Source organism: Aulonocara stuartgranti, assembly GCF_965226115.1.
Source record: "Aulonocara stuartgranti genome assembly, chromosome: 2".
NCBI classification, from domain to species: domain Eukaryota; kingdom Metazoa; phylum Chordata; class Actinopteri; order Cichliformes; family Cichlidae; genus Aulonocara; species Aulonocara stuartgranti.
Window position 1 is genome coordinate 4,916,271 of NC_138940.1, and position 15,940 is coordinate 4,932,210.

Consider the following 15,940-nt stretch of genomic DNA (forward strand, 5'->3'; position numbering starts at 1 on the left):
GGGCCAAACCTCTTAATCTTGAATTCAGGTGTTTTCAGTCACATTCCATGAGGTGTATAAATTCAGCCACCATGCAGCCTGTCTTCACATTTGTGAAAGAATGGATTATTGTAAGAGTTCACTGAATTCAAATGTGGTACTTTGGTTGGATACAACCAACTAGTGGTGCGTGATACAGCATATTTTAGTATCGATCTGATACCAAGTAAATATGGGCCAGTATCGCCGATACTGATACCGATACTTTTCGATAAATAAGTTGGATGCGTCATTGAATTGCTAAATCTCAATTAATTTTCATGACCTTAGGTGTTTGTTGTGTTATTTCCTTTTTTATTATTAAATAGTTAAAACCCAGGACATAATTATACAGAATTTATAATTAAATAGAAAATGCTTATAGAAAATTAATATTATCAAATTGTGTTTTTTTTTTTAAATCTTAAATAAAAAGTCCACTCAAACCAGTAAACAAATTAAAACAAACAAGTACTGTTTGGAAACTATAATACAAAAATTACAATTAAAATTCAACAACAAAAACAACAACTGGTGAAAATATAAACAATATGTAAACAACTTAACGACCCCCAAAGCATCTAAATCATGTCACATGACGGCGCAACATCTAAATATAAGAAGGGGGAGGGGGAGCAAAGTGTGCCTGCTCTGCGCTGACACAGGAGCGGCCTGACTGTTTCGTCTGTGCCGAAACCGCAGCATTGCAAACAAGGGTGGAACTTAAAGTAAAGAATTGATCTCGCCAGGCTAGTATTGACCCGATACCAATGCCGACTTGGTATCGATACTGTGGCTGCCGTCAGCAGCAGTTATGCAATTTAAGACAATTTTATGGTTCAAGTTACAATGAATAAGTGAAATACTTTATTGTTAATATATGTGTGTGATGTAATGTATGTTGTTGGTGTAAATACATTTACAAGGGTTTACAGAATGTTTCCGGGGTGGAACCAATGTTTAGTCTGTTGTTTGAGGTCGACGGCATATTCTGGTACACGCTACACTCGGTAGAGCGCAGCATGCTTTCGTCTCTCTCTGGTGGTGGTAGAGACGAGACATGTAGACGCATGCAACGGAGTGTCCGACTATGGGAAAGAGTGACACTACAAGAAGCGTTTTCATTAACCCCTGCAAGTTAATGCAGCCAATGAGGTATGCAATTTGTATATGTTGTGATAGAAAATAAGATGTTTGTTTGTGATAGAGCGAGCGAGTTTATGGTAACCACGTGTATATGTTAGCATTTTGTGAAGGTAAATTGTAAGCATTTGTGTTGTTTAATGATGTACCTTATTGTTTATTCTCTATGAGAACAATGTACGGCGGAAATTGATTATTTTATGTTGTTGTACAGTTCTCACGGCATCGTTACGGCATCTCTGGTGGCATCGTTGGTGGCGCCCGTGTGCAATAAATGCCAGTAAATCAAGAACGCCTTGTGTTCGTTTTTCAACTTGGAGGGAGTTACAGTGAGAACTCAGTCTGCTCGGCATGAGGCGAGGAGACGAGTAGCGGTGTCGTCATCCACTGAGCAAGAAGAAATTCATCGCACGCTAGCATCAGACAGATAAGACTATGCATACGCCAGTTAACCTAAGCAGCAAACAGTTGAAGTTTACATGGACGATCCTTTAAGTGATGCATTTAAAACAAGTTAAATGTTAAGAAGTGGGTCAACTTTGACGACTGTTTAACGGAACACTGTAAGAACTGAAAGTAATCTGGTGCTCTGCATATCTCCTTTCTAAGTTCATGGTTCTGTCTAATAAGATTTTTTATAGGTGAAGTCATTTTACCTATTCGTGTTATTTGGATGCTAGAAGTGTTGTAGAATTAAGTGCTGCGTCGTATGTGTTGTTGGTTTAGGAACAAAGTTCACCATATTTATACGACTCAAGATGGTATTCATTCAGATATTTTATTAAGGTTTAAGGTGTTGTAAAATCTTGAAGGTATTATCCATTCTTGATGTTTTGGACAAGTTCACCTAAAGACAAGGTTAAGCTTGTAGCTATTAATATTTCAGGCAATTGAGCTGGTCTGTTGTTAAACCGCATGTCTGTTAAAGGTATAGCTAGAATTTATTTTGTGCCAAGTAATAAGTAAACATCGCAGAATGGATCAAACAACTGAATATGAAACTAAGAACGGCGACTTACTTGAGGATAGTAGTGCCACAAATGTACAGCAGTCATGTGAAGAAGAGCCACGAAGAAGTCAAAGACCTCGAAAGCTTACTGAAAAGGCTCAGCAACTGCATGATGATAAGTCAAAAAAACTTCAGCATCGTTTCACTACAACTTATGATAAATGGAAAGCAAACGCCAAGCAAGCTAAGAAAATGATAAAGGGAGCCCCCTCTGTTGAGGTTGTGAAGGATTTGATGTGTAAGTTAAGTTGTGCATCAGCAGATGTGAAACACGCATATGAAGATTTGCGCAAATGTGCTTCCCCAGACAGTGAGATCTGTCGTAGGGCAGACACCTGTGACGCGGTATCCAAAATAATCTTGGACAATGCAACCACTTACCTTCAGAATAAAGATAACGAAGACGTTCAGATAGAGGATTTAGTCTGGCCTGAGTCTAGTTCAGTGTTTTCATCTTCAGCTTCTCAAGGCACAAGTAAGGGCTCTCAAAGAAGTCTAAGCTCTGCAAGCAGTTCCAGCATAAAGTCACAAAAGTCAAGCCTTTCCTCCATTAAGAGACAAGAGGCCGTAGCAGAGCTAGCTGCTACACAAGCTGCACTAAAGGTCCTGCAAGAGATAGAATGTGAGCAACAAGAACTTGAAAGTCTTGAAGAAGAAAATCGAAAGAAGATTGCATTACAAGAGGAAGAAAATGTGGCAAGAAAGAAAGCACTGGAAGAGAAACGCAGACAAATAGAGCGCTTACAGACTGTTAAGGAGCTAAGTGCGGCGAAGGCACGACTCCAAGTTTATGAACAAGACATAAGCTCGGATGAGGAAATAACAGAGTTACTTCATAACCACGCAGCTCAACAACATAGATCTCCAGGAGTTGTAAGGAGTCCACGTGAGCATCCCGTGATACACCAAGCAGATAGTATCACAGTCCTCGCTGAAGCAATAGCAGAGTCTATTAATGTAAGCCGTCTCCCAACACCTGAACCATCTATCTTCATGGGTGATCCACTAAGGTATAGCGATTGGAAGATGTCATTTCAAACCCTGATAGGTAGGAAAAACATTCCAGTAGGGGAAAGAGTCTATTACCTTCGTAAATATGTTGGCGGACCTGCAAAAAAGGCCATTGAAAGCTACTTCCTATTAGGAACGGATACAGCTTACAACTCAGCATGGGACATCCTGGAAGAAAGGTTTGGAAGTTCATTTGTGATAGCTAAAGCTTTCAAGGATAAGCTTGCCGCATGGCCCAAAATCGGACCCAAAGACAGTGTTGAGCTGAGGGATTTTTCAGACTTCCTTAGAGGCTGCCAGGCTGCAATGTCCCAGATTAAGGGTCTGGAAGTATTGAACGACTGTGATGAAAATCAAAAACTTCTAACAAAACTGCCAGATTGGCTGGTGGCCAGTTGGAATAGGAAGGTGATTGAGATAGAAGAAACTTGTAATGTGTTTCCTACTTTCAGTCAGTTCGTGGAATTCATCACAAAGGAAGCAAAAATAGCTTGCAACCCAGTGACTTCTCTTCATGCCCTGAAGTTTAATGATGGTGAAAAGGTAAAGATAACAAAGGCACGAAACATTGGTGCAAAGGTGCTTGCGAGCAACTCTGAAGAGAATGCAGAACGTAAGAAATGCACTTTTTGTGAAAGATGCAATCATGGCATACAGACATGCTGGAAGTTCAGGGAAAGACCAGTTGAGGAACGCGTTAAGTTTGTTCAGACAAGGAAGTTGTGCTTTGGATGTTTACAACCAGGACATCTCTCAAGGACCTGCAAAAGAAGGAGTCTTTGTGAGACATGTAAGGAAAAACACCCAACATGTTTACATGAAGACCGTGAAAGAGCAACCAGAAGAGAGAAAGGCAGTGATGAGCATGGGGAGAGTGTAAAAAACTCGAAATATGCTAAGTCAACGGAAGGAACAGAGAGCAAACATACTCCTGAACCATCAAATGAAGCCACGTCAAACAGAGTAGTGCAAGGTATGGACAGCATGTACTCCTCTACGGTTGTCCCAGTTTGGCTATCTACATCAAGTAACCCAGAGAATGAAATTCTTGTATATGCACTACTTGACAACCAAAGCGATACCACATTCATTATGCAAGATAAGGCAGAAGCTCTGGAAATGAAAGGGGAGGCTGTGCAGTTAAAACTCTCCACACTTTCATCCAGAAATACAATCATCCCGAGTCAAAGGTTAGTTGGACTGCAGGTGAGAGGTTTCTATTCATCAAAGAAGATTTCTCTCCCTGTAACCTATTCAAGAGAGTTCATCCCTGCCAATCTAAGTCACATTCCTACACCAAGAACGGCAAGAGCTTGGACACACCTAGAGCATCTTGCAGAGGAGATCGCTCCATTGATTGAGTGCGATGTAGGGCTTCTCATAGGATACAACTGTCCACAGGCTTTGCTGCCCCGAGAGGTCGTCCCAGGTAAAGACAATGAGCCATTTGCTCAAAGGACAGATCTTGGATGGAGCATAGTCGGTTGTGTTAGCCCATGTGTCGACTATGGTGATGCTATAGGAAGCAGTCACAAGATTGTCATGAAGTCAGTGAAACCTCACCTCCAGACATCTAAGAAGCTCACAAACGAAGTGAAATATATATGTCGAACCCAAGTCAAGGAGTTCATTTCACCGCCAGATGTGCTGAGGATGCTTGAGTCTGACTTCAGTGAGAGAAGAGTAGAGGATGCTAATCTATCTCAGGAAGACTTGCGTTTCCTAACCATCATGGAAGAAGGAATCAAAATCAAGGCGGATGGTCACTGTGAAATGCCGCTCCCCTTCAAGAAAGATCGACCAAATCTCCCAGACAATAAGACGTGTGCAGTCCATAGGCTTCGATGTTTGAAAGGAAGATTTGAAAAGAACAAACAATATCAAAGGGACTACACGACCTTTATGAGTGAAATCATAACAAATGGGGATGCAGAAAAGGTCCCAAGAGGAGAAATTAACAACAGTCCTGTGTGGTACATTCCTCATCACGGGGTGTATCACCCACACAAGCCAGGAAAAATACGGGTTGTATTCGACTGCTCAGCAAGATTTGAAGGCGTGTCACTAAATGATCACCTTCTTACCGGACCAGAATTAACGAACAGCCTGATAGGTGTTCTCTGTCGCTTTCGCAAGGGACAAGTTGCCATAATGTGCGATATCGAGCGTATGTTCCATCAGTTTCACGTCAAAGCAGAGGACCAGGACTACTTGAGATTTCTCTGGTGGGACGATGGAAACTTCCAGGCTCAACCATCAGTCTATCGCATGCGAGTGCATCTATTTGGAGCTGCCTCTTCCCCTGGTTGTGCAAACTTTGGGTTGAAACATGTTGCTGCCCAAGGACATGGTCACTACAGTGAAACGACCATTCAGTTCATTGAACGAAACTTTTACATGGACGATGGGCTCACAAGTGTCGCAACCAAGGATGAAGCCATTAAGTTAGTAAAGGAAGCAAGGCAACTCTGCAGTGCTGGCAAACTGCGAATTCACAAATTCATTTCTAACGATCATGAGGTACTTGCATCCATTCCAGAGAGTGAACGTGCAGATTCAGTACGAAACCGCAACTTGGTTCTTGGTGAGTCCCAAATTGAGAGAGCTCTGGGAATCAAATGGTGCATTGTTGCAGACCAGTTCCATTTCAGAGTGATTGTGGATGAACGCCCACTTTCTAGAAGAGGAGTCTTATCAACTGTGGCATCCATCTATGACCCTCTCGGCTTTGTGGCACCATTTGTTCTGGTTGGAAAGCAAATACTCCAACAGATGTGTCAAGACAAGGTTGGATGGGATGAACCACTGTCAGAAGAGCTCAAACCACGGTGGGAGTCTTAGCTATTGGATTTAAGGAACCTGGCTGACATCAAAATTCAGCGCTGTTATCTCCCAGAAGGTTTTGAGAAGGTCGAAAGATATGAACTGCATCATTTCTCAGATGCGAGTGTTAAAGGGTACGGTGAATGTTCTTACTTGAGAGCAATCAGTGTTTCAAACCAAGTCCACTGCTCTCTAGTTATTGGCAAAGCCAGGGTGACTCCTACAAAGGTCACCACAGTACCCAGGCTTGAGCTATCAGCAGCAGTTATTGCCGTGCGAACGAGTGACCTGCTTAAAAGGGAGTTGGAAGTTCAAGCCAAAGAATTCTTTTGGACAGATTCGAAGGTTGTTCTTGGATACATCAACAACGAGGCTAGAAGGTTTCACATATTTGTGGCAAATCGCATTCAGCGTATCCAAGAAGGTTCCGATCCAGACCAATGGAGATATGTGACTTCTGAGAACAATCCCGCTGACCATGCATCACGGGGTCTGACAGCAAAGGGACTAATTACTTCCAGCTGGTTCACCGGTCCAGATTTTCTCTGGCAGGATAAACTTCCTGCTGATGACATTAAGGTGGGAGAGTTGGGAGCTGAAGATCCAGAACTTCGTAAGACTTTTGTCCATAAGACACTGACCACAGAAGATTCGTTGCTCAATCATTTCTCAAGATTCTCAAACTGGACAAGGCTAGTTAAAGCAATTGCACGACTCAAGCGATACGTCAAAGAGCTGAAAGGTCTGACGTACAGAACAAACGAAGTCACCAGTCTTGACGAGAGGAAAGAGGCAGAGCTTTTCATCATAGCTACTGTTCAAAACGAACTGTTTTCTGAAGAAATCAAAGATCTGAAATCGAAGCAGACAACAACAAGAGATCGTGCAAATAGGTTGCACAAACTGAATCCTTTCTTGGATGAAAAGGGTGTGTTGAGAGTGGGAGGTCGGCTGGAGCATGCAGATTTACATCCACAAAACAGTTACCCTACTTGAAGCTGAATAGTTCAGAATTCTTGTCTCTGTGATCTATGTGACTAAGGGACTGTATACACTTGCCTTTACAACGAGGTTCAGTTGAAAAATCATTAATGATTTGGTGGGAGTGTGGCTGCCGTCAGCAGCAGTTATGCAATTTAAGACAATTTTATGGTTCAAGTTACAATGAATAAGTGAAATACTTTATTGTTAATATATGTGTGTGATGTAATGTATGTTGTTGGTGTAAATACATTTACAAGGGTTTACAGAATGTTTCCGGGGTGGAACCAATGTTTAGTCTGTTGTTTGAGGTCGACGGCATATTCTGGTACACGCTACACTCGGTAGAGCGCAGCATGCTTTCGTCTCTCTCTGGTGGTGGTAGAGACGAGACATGTAGACGCATGCAACGGAGTGTCCGACTATGGGAAAGAGTGACACTACAAGAAGCGTTTTCATTAACCCCTGCAAGTTAATGCGGCCAATGAGGTATGCAATTTGTATATGTTGTGATAGAAAATAAGATGTTTGTTTGTGATAGAGCGAGCGAGTTTATGGTAACCACGTGTATATGTTAGCATTTTGTGAAGGTAAATTGTAAGCATTTGTGTTGTTTAATGATGTACCTTATTGTTTATTCTCTATGAGAACAATGTACGGCGGAAATTGATTATTTTATGTTGTTGTACAGTTCTCACGGCATCGTTACGGCATCTCTGGTGGCATCGTTGGTGGCGCCCGTGTGCAATAAATGCCAGTAAATCAAGAACGCCTTGTGTTCATTTTTCAACTTGGAGGGAGTTACAGATACCATTGATATTTGGATCGATCCGCCCACCACTACCACCAACGCAGCAAGTCAGTTGCTGAAATTAAATGATCCACAACAGCTCAGTCACAAAGTTGCAGACCATGTAAGGTTACAGACTGAATGCCAAGCTCTGCGGTGCAAAACATTTATTGTGTAAATGTTGACAACACTTCTGACTCAAGAACAGCACTATTCTAAATCTCCTCTGATATTAACATCAGCACAAAAGCTTCATGGCATGGGTTTCCATGGCCGAGTGGTTCCTGTAGGTGAAATGTGTAGGTGACCCAGTACTTATATTTAGATGACTAAGCATAGTATTGGTTATTTTCCTTTCAAAATGTCTACGTGATAGAATCGTTATATTTTCATTGAGATGAGATGAGATGAGATAGCCTTTATTTGTCAGTTGCAGGTGTTTTGCCCACAACCGAGATGACAGACCTTGCCGACCGTACATACAATACACAATTATCACATTGGGGAGACAGGTCAGGCTAGGTAGCGAGGAAAAAAAACATCGAAATATGTAACACAGAAGGATAATACAGGAATGCACAGATATCAACACACCATAGCACAATAAACACAGACAGCAACATGGGAAAGAGTTCCAGTGTGTACATTTGATCTGGGACCGCTGCAATCTTTCGACTGCGCCTCCAACTGACCCGATGTCCACATCAGAGGGGAGGTAAGCGTTGGAGGTGGCGTTGGATCCGGGGTAGGGAGGGTGATGCGTCAGTGAGTGCTTATCAGTATCAGTATATGTATGTGTGTGCGTGTCCAGAGTTCAGCTGAGACAGTGTCCTTCGCCCTGCCAGGCTAAGTAAACAGACTACCAGCCAACCCAGGTGGCCTTGCATGGAATGGGAAGGAACAGACTCAACACAGTCGTTATCAGGGAGTTTTTGTTCAGCTCCGGCCTTGAGCCCACAGCTGCCGCCGAAGGGGTAGCCGCATTATAATGGTGATTTTTCTTTTACAAACAACTCATGAGAATTTCATGCTGTTTTTAACACTCCGGCACTGACACTGGTCTCTAAATCTCCCGTTGGATAGCTGCGATTTTCTCCATGATGTTATTTACCTTCAATTCCGTGGTCTTTTCACTCTTTTGCTCACAGAGCAGATTCTGAGACCTCACGACTGCAGCCAACTGATCCGCGATGCAATCCAGCTTCCGCCCAGAGGTGTTGTTCCAAGTGGATTCTTCCCTGATGTAATTCAATATACGCTCAGAGGTGTTATTCTGAGCCTTCACTGCAGCCGTTAGCGCCTCCAAGCTCTTAACCATGCTGCATTCAATGAGCCCATTCTGAGAAGTTGCACCTCGTCCCATCGTTTCAATCCCAGCGGGCAGCCTTGGGGGTGTTTGAACAGCCGGTTCCGCTTTCTTAATTCTCTGATAAGCCAGGGCCAAGCCAGCTCCGATCAGTAAGAACCCTGTTATCATGGTTCCGAATAGGTAGATATCTTCAGCATCTTCGATCGACAGTCCCGCCAGGCACACGATCCTCCATGTCTGCCACCCATCCATTGTGCATCCAGCAGGGAAAGTCCCTCCAGGGCACTCGGGCTCTCCCGAGCCCAGACTTCTCGTTGAGAAAAGGGTGTCAATAGCATCAATAGCAATAGCACCGGCCATTCTGGCTACCGAGGGAATTTACAGCAGTGATTATTACGGCTGTTTACATTCCCCCACAAGCCGACACTGACCGTGCACTCAGGGAACTGTACAGCGCGATCAGCAGCGAGGAAACCGCACACCCAGAGGCAGCGTTTATCACAGCCGGAGACTTTAATAAGGGAAACCTGAAGAAAGTCTCACCAAAACTCCATCAACACATCCTTTTCAACACACGTGGAAACCGGCAACTCGACCACTGTTACACCTCTTTCCGGGATGCGTACAAAGCCCTCCCCCGCGCCCCATTCGGCCAATCAGATCACTGCTCCATCCTGCTCCTGCCCGCCTACAGGCAGAAGCTGAAACAGGAAGCTCCAACCCGGAGGGCGGTGCACTGTTGGACGGACCAATCGGAGTCTGCGCTGCGGGACTGTTTTGATCACGCGGACTGGGAAATGTTTCACGTGGCCGCCAGAGACATTGATGAATACACAGACTCAGTCTGTGGATTTATCAGGAAATGCGTGGAAGATGTCGTCCCATCCAGAACAGTCAAATCCTTCCCAAATCAAAAACCCTGGATTAACGGAGATGTTCGCGCGGCACTGGCGGCACGGAACACCGCCTTTGCCTCCGCGAACACATCGGACTACAAACACGCACATTACCAACTCCGGAAGACGATCAAAGCAGCCAAACGTGAGTACAGGGACAGGGTGGAACAACAGTTTGACAACCCTCGGAGTATGTGGCAGGGACTAAACACGATCACAGACTTTAGAGGGAAAACCAGCACACCGCAGACCACGGCCTCTCTGTGTGAGGATCTAAACGTATTCTACGCTAGATTCGACACAGCGAACACCATGAGACCGGACAGTGTGCGCACCGCGGATGACGTCAGTGCGCACACTGTGTCTGAGGAGGATGTGCGGAAGTGCTTCAGGAAGGTGAACGCACGCAAAGCTACTGGTCCGGACGGGATTCCCGGCCGCGTCCTCAGGTCATGCGCGGCTCAGCTGGCTGGAGTGTTCACGCACATCTTCAACCTTTCCCTCTCTCTGTCTGTAGTCCCAGCCTGCTTCAAAATGGCCACCATCGTCCCTGTACCCAAATCCTCCACCATCTCCTCATTGAACGACTGGCGACCTGTAGCCCTGACCCCCATCGTAAGCAAATGCTTCGAGAAGCTGGTCAGGGACTTCATCTGCTCTGCACTACCCGACTCACTGGACCCTCTACAGTTTGCATACCGCCACAACAGGTCCACTGATGATGCCATAGCCCTGACACTACACACTGCCCTGTCACACCTGGAGAAGAGAGACACGTATGTGAGGATGCTGTTTGTAGATTACAGCTCAGCATTCAATACCATCGTTCCCTCGAAGCTGGACAGGAAACTGCAGGATCTAGGACTGAGCAGCTCCCTCTGCAGCTGGATCCTTAGCTTCCTGTCTGACAGACGCCAGGTGGTCAGACTGGGCAGCATCACCTCATCCCCCATCACACTGAACACTGGTGCTCCACAGGGGTGTGTACTGAGCCCTCTCCTGTACTCACTCTACACCTACGACTGCACAGCCACTAACAGCTCCAACATCATTGTGAAGTTTGCGGACGACACTACAGTGGTGGGTCTTATCACCAACGGTGATGAGACAGCTTACAGGGAGGAGGTCAGCGCCCTGACCCACTGGTGTCAAGACAACCATCTCACCCTCAACGTCGCAAAGACAAAGGAGTTGATAGTGGACTTCCGGAGGTGCAGAGAAGTACACACCCCCATCACCATCAACGGCGCTGCTGTGGAGAGAGTGAGCAGCTTCCGGTTCCTTGGCGTACACCTGGCTGAGGATCTTACGTGGGCAGTACACACAAACAAAACAGTGAAGAAGGCGCAGCAGCGCCTCTTCTTTCTCAGGAGACTGAAAAGATTCGGCATGAGCCCCCGCATCCTCAGGACCTTCTATCGCTGTGCCATTGAGAGCATCCTCACTGGATGCATCACCACCTGGTATGGCAACAGCACCGCCTACAACTGCAAAGCTCTCCAGCGAGTAGTGCGGTGCTCTGAACGGATAATTGGAGGTGAGCTTCCCTCCCTCCAAGACATCTACAGGAAGCGGTGCCTGAGGAAAGCGGGGAGGATCATCAAGGACTCCAGTCACCCCAGCCATAAACTGTTCAGACTGCTTCCATCAGGAAGGAGGTTCTGCAGCATCCGGTCCCGTACCAGCAGACTGAGAGACAGCTTTTTCCATCAGGCCATCAGACTGCTGAACACGTCATAGACACCTCAGCTTCACTACTGGAACTTCAACATTATGCACTCCACACTGTATATAAATGCCACTTGTTTTGCACATATTCAACTCTGTATATTTTATATATTTTATTATTATTATTATTATTATTATTATTATTATTATTATTATTTTATTTTATTTTTTTACTATTTAATTTGTAAAAATGTGTATACACACACACACACACACACACACACACACACACACACACACACACACACACGTAGGAAAATATTTAGTATACACATCCAGAAATGCATACTCTATTATATATTGTACATATATTTATTAGTTTCAGGTTGGCCATTCTTGTATTTTGCTCATTTGTGTTGTTGTGTTTGCACATCTCTGTTGCTTGTGGGGCTCGCACACAAGAATTTCACTCGCATGTGCTGTGCCAGTGTGCCTGCACATGTGATGTGACAATAAAAAGTGATTTGATTTGATTTGATTTGATTTGATTCAGAGACCAATTGGTCAAATCCATAATTCTCTTTAGGTTTTAGAAACAGACTATGAGAGTGTGTTCCAGGGAAAGTAATACAAAAAAAACCACGAGACTAGACAAGGACATAAGCAGAGAAGATAAGGGAGAGGAGAAAAAGTCGTCCGCCTCCTCCGAGAGCCAAAGAAATAGAGAAATTGTGATTCAAGAGTGAACACAATGCTCAAGTCACATGTTGGTGCTTTGTGTAAATCTCCTCATGGTTGAGATGCCATGTTGTGATTTTAAACATTCCTGTCTCAAACTGAAAACTGCAGCATGGTTTCTGATTCTGGTTCTGTATGATAGTCATGCACTGGCATCAGAACTGACAGGTAGACTCAATTATACCTCACTGTGGTGTAGCAAAGTATTCAGACGCATTGAAATTCCAGCTTGAGAAAAGGAGGATTTGCTTGAATGTTGACTTGATGTTTCCTACATGGCATGAAAAATGCTGCTTGGAGTGATAGTCTTCCAAAATATCTAAGAGCATGTTTCTGATGATGTAGTTATATGTATGAATTAATTCAGCTGTAATATAACAGCACCTTCACAGTAGCTGAATGAACCACAGCACAGGGATTTTTCATTCTGATACATGTAAACTATTGAATTAAAATGATCAAATTGTGATGTGCTTTGCTCATCTAAATGATAAAATGCATTTAGAAGGAGTTCGTGGATTGATAAGGAGCAAGTTAATTGTATGAGGTGCCGTAAGGGACATTATTACTAAAACGCTCTCACACACACAACTGAAATGCTCTCACACACACTAGTGAAATTTTAGCTCTCACACACACTACTGAAACGCTCTCACACACACTACTGAAACGCTCTCACACACACTACTGAAACGCTCTCACACACACTACTGAAATGCTCTCACACACACTACTGAAACGCTCTCACACACACTACTGAAACGCTCTCACACACACTAATGAAATTTTACCTCTCACACACACTACTGAAACGCTCTCACACACACTACTGAAATGCTCTCACACACACTACTGAAACGCTCTCACACACACTACTGAAACGCTCTCACACACACTACTGAAATTTTAGCTCTCACACACACTACTAAAACGCTCTCACACACACAACTGAAATGCTCTCACACACACTAGTGAAATTTTACCTCTCACACACACTACTGAAACGCTCTCACACACACTACTGAAATGCTCTCTCACACACTACTGAAACGCTCTCACACACACTACTGAAACGCTCTCTCACACACTACTGAAACGCTCTCACACACACTACTGAAACGCTCTCACACACACTACTGAAATTTTAGCTCTCACACACACTACTAAAACGCTCTCACACACACAACTGAAATGCTCTCACACACACTAGTGAAATTTTACCTCTCACACACACTACTGAAACGCTCTCACACACACTACTGAAATGCTCTCTCACACACTACTGAAACGCTCTCACACACACTACTGAAATGCTCACACACACACTACTGAAACGCTCTCACACACACTACTGAAATTTTACCTCTCACACACACTACTGAAACGCTCTCACACACACTACTGAAAATCCAAGGCATTTCAGTTGAACAGGAAGGCATTTCAGTTAAACAGGAAGGCGTTTCAGTTGAACAGGAAGGCATTTCAGTTAAACAGGAAGGCGTTTCAGTTGAACAGGAAGGCATTTCAGTTAAACAGGAAGGCGTTTCAGTTAAACAGGAAGGCGTTTCAGTTAAACAGGAAGGCATTTCAGTTGAACAGGAAGGAGTTTTAGATGAACAGGAAGTTGTGTCCAGACCAGGAAAGTGAAGGAAAAAGTGGTACACTTCAAACCACTACACAGATGTCTACTCAGCAACCTGCTAGTAGCCTAAGTGAAGCAGCCGCATTACTCAACAGTATATTATCCTCAGCAGAGACCATCAGAACTTTGTCAAATGCCACAGTCGTGGGGCAGCAACCTGTTGCAAGTACCAGTGTGGACGGACTGGATAGTCACTTAACATCCCTCTTTCCCTCACGTCAACGTAGCAGCTTGCCCATGCCAGCGACATCTACAGTCAGGAGAGAATGTGCACCTGCACCACGTTATCAAACTCGGCAATGCTTCGGCAGCTGGACATCAGGCACCAGAAGAAAAAGGTAGTTACAAAGTTTAATGAGTTTGTATTCACTTGCCTGAAATGGGGCCATATGTAATAGTCTGATATTTAATAATATACTGCAGGGCTCGCAAAATCGCTAGCCCGACGTCCTGGGGCTAGCGATTTTTCCAGGCTACCAAAATCTATCTCTGCCCTGCCCGTCGGGCTATCGTAGGAAGGAAAAATATATGTCTATGCTTTTGCATTCTTTCGGAAATGTAGCTGGGTAATTATGTCATTGGCATCGGTGAGCCACTGTCAATATGTGACATATTGAAATCGCGTTTGAATTTGCGCTTGTTTTTTGCTTTCACTTTGCAATTATGTGTTATGCAACTGTGTATAGAGAGCGACAGTACTGACTGGTGAGTGATGATAATTTGCGCACCAATTCCTCTGACATCGTCTTATCAATTGTTAGCTTACTATGCAAACATGACAAGTGAAATCTCCCGCAGCTTAAACATGTGAGAGGTTGATTGCGCAGAGAATCGCTGAGCGTTATGTGTGTGTGTGTGTGTGTGTGTGTGTGTGTGTGTGTGTGTGTGTGTGTAAAAGCAGCAGGATTTATATTTTAGTTCTGCTGAGCCAAATAAGACAGGTCAGGGTGAAGAAGTGACAGCCAAAGAAAAGCTTACCACAAAACGGAAAAGTTATGACAAATCAGACTATAAGGCAAAAAGAAAGTGCAGCTTTATGGTTTCATGGACAAAATAATTTCTGTGGCTGCAATGACGAGCTAAATAACCAGGGCTGCACATAAGTGGTCCGCAGGTGCGCATTCGCTGTCAAAACAAAAGACACGCACAAGATAAGAAGTTGCAACGCGTGTTTGCGTACATAGGATTTTCTGGAGGAGGACAGACATTTGTTTAGAACTCTTAAAGATGTCGAAGAAGCTCCTTTAAGCAATTACTTTGGTTTTCCTCCACCTCCAAAGAAATGTCAGAAGGAGTCTGAACCACAAAAGAAGCACGTATTCTCGGAAAAGTATAAAAAAAAGTATATAAAATTAACCCTTATGTTTGCCTAACTACAACAATTTTGTCTATGAAAGCATTCTGTGTAGGGGTTTGGATAGTGTTCTGCTGTCTGCATCTCAGTATTATTAGTTATCACTTGCTGTTGTTTATGGTATCTAATATTTATATTTCAGAGCTATGGCCCAGCAGCATGACCATTTCAACAAAGATGTTATACTACTTCCAACTCCATCATGGGGAGTAGTGTGCAAACAAGGTTCGAAATTATGGTTACACAAACATGGGCACATCCTCAGTGCTTTTGAATTCCAGAAGACCTGGGACAACCAAACTGTCGTGAAACACCTCAAGGAAAGCTTTGGTGAACGCCTTCCAGAGGATGTCAGGTAAAATACTATTGTTTATTGTTACTGTGTGTATTCATGTAATGACTTGTACTTAAAGATAATATACCAAAGTAAAGAAGTTTAAAATATCATTCATCATTATAAAAACATATGACTATACCAGTAGAATTTAAGTCATAAAAGCATACACACAAACAGAACAATATATAATAAAATATTTAACTAATACTTAAAATATTTAA